The 3083-nt window shown below is 38.2% G+C and overlaps 1 long non-coding RNA gene across 5 annotated transcripts; it reads left to right on the forward strand.

Moving 5' to 3' along the window:
• The first annotated feature begins 816 nt into the window (after positions 1-816).
• Positions 817-2857, forward strand: LOC129407230 (uncharacterized). 5 transcript variants are annotated; one of them, XR_008631464.1, is made up of 8 exons: positions 817-1120; positions 1222-1315; positions 1385-1502; positions 1711-1776; positions 2138-2194; positions 2278-2325; positions 2422-2456; positions 2618-2857. It is a non-coding gene; the product is annotated as an uncharacterized LOC129407230 (long non-coding RNA). The 5 variants fall into 5 exon arrangements; XR_008631461.1 differs by having other exon boundaries at positions 1385-1776; XR_008631463.1 differs by lacking the exon at positions 1385-1502.
• The last annotated feature ends 226 nt before the right edge of the window (positions 2858-3083 follow it).

The following is a 3083-nucleotide window of genomic DNA, read 5'->3' on the forward strand; positions in this document are numbered from 1 at the left end:
TGTTTTGCGAAAAGCCAGAATCGTAAAACATAAAACTGAAAAGTAGTGCACTAAAAGTGTAACATACTCAAGATATTTCCTGAAATAAGTAATTATGATTATCATTAAGATTATGATTATCATCAATTATCACCGTGGTGAAGTTAGTTTCACGTCAGACGTTAGATATTCAGTTACGCATCAACAGTGGAGATGTTCATTGCCTGTGCCCCGCTTACTCGATCACGGTGCGGGAGCTGTACACCAAAGCTCCGCTGAGTCCGCGGATTAGGGGCCGTCAATAAATTACCATTGCATTGAATGGAGTCTGCTAAAAAAAAAAAAATAATAATAATAATAATAAAATAAATTAAATAAGAAAAAAGGAATAAAAAAAAGGGATTGTGCATGTACGTTTTATAAAATATTTGTTATTTTTTATGTATTTTGAGGGTTAATTAGTTAATGCATTTTTTCAATATCTTCCAGGTCAATTAATCTAAAAACGCCAAACCAAGTTATTATAGTAGTCCAACTCCTCAGGTATCACGCACACCTTTTGGTTTTCCAAATTAACCCCTTTGTGGGATTTTTAGTTTGGAGTTGGTAGGTCATCTACCTTAGAAGCTATTGAAAAAAAAATCACAGATTTTCAAGATTAAAAATTCTTAAAAATCCCACAAAGGGTTAATTTGGAAAACCAAAATGTGTGCGTGATACATGCGGAGTAGGACTACTATATCAACTTGGTTTAGTGTTTTTAGATTAATTGACCACCCTACTAGCATCAGGATCCGCAGCGGATCCGCTTTCGGCTCCGCCAAATCCGCCCCACAGTCCGTCCGCTTTGCGGATCCGCTGCGTATTTGTTCCGTATTCGCATTCTGACTGTTGCTAACCCTAACCCTTGGATGGCCTGCTGTTACAGAGAGAATCTGCGGTTAAATCATCTTAGATCCGCACTGTGAACGTACTTTTAACACAACACTTTGTTTTTGACACAATGATTTGTACTATCAATGCGCGGATCCGCGGCTAACCCGGTTCGGATTCGCTGCGCGGACGCGCCACTGACTCATCAGCCGTTATCAGAACCATGAGAGAAAGAAACAACATCCACCTGTTGTCCGTGGATTTCACTGTAAGTAATAGTTTAAAAGTTAATTGTATATTAGTCATCATTAATGTACATAACGTTAACGTTATATTGTGGTGTGTGTACATCTGTGACTGTTTTATCAGTTTTGACAAGTGCAGTAGGAAAGTTAGCGACAGAAGCAGCTGACGTGATGAAGACGATGTGAGGTCAGGAGTCAGGATAACTCCATCTCTTGAGGTAGATCCCAGTCTAAATACTATTTTTATATAACGCTACTTATATTCTTGTATATTTTTACGATCACAGAATTGTAATTCTGCTCCGTGATCATTGGTCGTGTCTAACGGGCTCGGTTCTGGCTGGATGCCGCTCTCGGCGCTCTGCCTTCGGCTGTGGAGCGACGGTGACACCGGTGTCTGATCTGGTTGTGTTTTTAACCAGAGATAATTATTATTTGTGTAGACTAGAGTGTTGACTGTTGAGTTGAGACTAAAGTGCAGTCATGTCAGTGCCTTAATACAATAATTTAACGCAACGTGCCATAATACAATAACGTAACGTAATAAAAAGCACAACTTTTAACAACAGCTAACGTTAGCTAACCAACCAAAACTTATGTTGTTTTTCCCCAGATGACATCAGGAGCCCCTGTCCTTCTGCTGAGTGTCCCCATCAGGAGGCCGGCACGCTGATCAGAAGTCAGTACTTTTAATGATTTCTGTGACAGTGAAGATTTAGTTTAGAGCCAGATCTGACTTTGTCTCTAACTTTCTGTTATGGGACTTGAGACGGTGCTTCAGACTTTCAGTGAGAGATGTTGACATGAACACTAATGTGTCACATCTATATTACACTGATATTGACTATGAACACCATCATAAATTGATTATTATATTTTAAATGTTGTGGTAAAAGTAAATGTAGTAGAGTATTGTGTATTAACAGCAGTGAAATATGTCTCATGTTCATACTCAGGCTCAAACTAAAACAAAAGAGTTCAGTTTTACTGCGCTAAAGTATTTCCTATGAGTTAAATAATGTTTTTCATCTCTGTTTCAGAATATACTATGGTTAATAAGAAGATGGACATAACAGCATGACAAAGACCCTCTGGAGGTAAATACTGCACTTGGATTAAACACTGGGGCCTGAAATGATCCAAACTGATATTTGTGTTTCTCTTATTTGATGTTTTGCAGAATTCCCTCTGCTGGGCCAAGTTCCAAAAATGTAGAGACAGACCCTCTGTAAGTTTACTGTATTATCCTACTTTTATTAACTTTCATAACTAAACATATGCACATTATAATCACACCTGTTGTTGTGCATATTGTTTCTTTCAGAACATGCTGTGGTGGAGTTTAAAGACTGACCCTCTGTAAGTGCATAGATTTCTCCAATCAAGTGTTTACCTTTCATATTCAAATCACACAGCCACTGTCATGACTTACACTGTTCTTCACAAACCTGAACTCTAACTCCTTACAAGAATAAGAGGTGTAGTGGTGGGGTGTTTAATACACACTGGTGTCATTTCAGATGCTGTGAGAAAGGGGAAGTCCAGAGCTGGACACTGACAGACTGGATCTTCACCAGTAGGACTGAAGAGGAGCCAGCCTCACTACACCTCTGCCTCAAAACCTCTGCCTCAGACTGAAGCTAAAGACAGAGGCTCTGAAGCTCCCACACTGCACACTCTATAAGAACAACCACCCGTCTAATTGTTCTGTGGTGGTAAACACAAGTTAAGTTTTAGTTTTAAACAGTATGGTATGGCTACACACTCCGTCTCATCTGTCCAGGCTTTTACTCATATAGCTTATATTTGTTTTTTGCCATTTAAAAAAAACTAAAACTTTGCTAAACTTGAACTATTTTTAGTAAAAACTGTAAATTGTCATTTTCATATTAAGAATGAAGCATTGGTTAACTCAAAGGGTATATAAGTCCTATAACATTAATAATGATTATTCATGTCCTAAGATTTCTAATTAATGATTTAAAT

This window comes from Boleophthalmus pectinirostris, unplaced genomic scaffold (assembly GCF_026225935.1).
Source record: "Boleophthalmus pectinirostris isolate CB_2022bp ecotype Guang Dong unplaced genomic scaffold, ASM2622593v1 HiC_scaffold_9, whole genome shotgun sequence".
Lineage (NCBI taxonomy): Eukaryota > Metazoa > Chordata > Actinopteri > Gobiiformes > Gobiidae > Boleophthalmus > Boleophthalmus pectinirostris.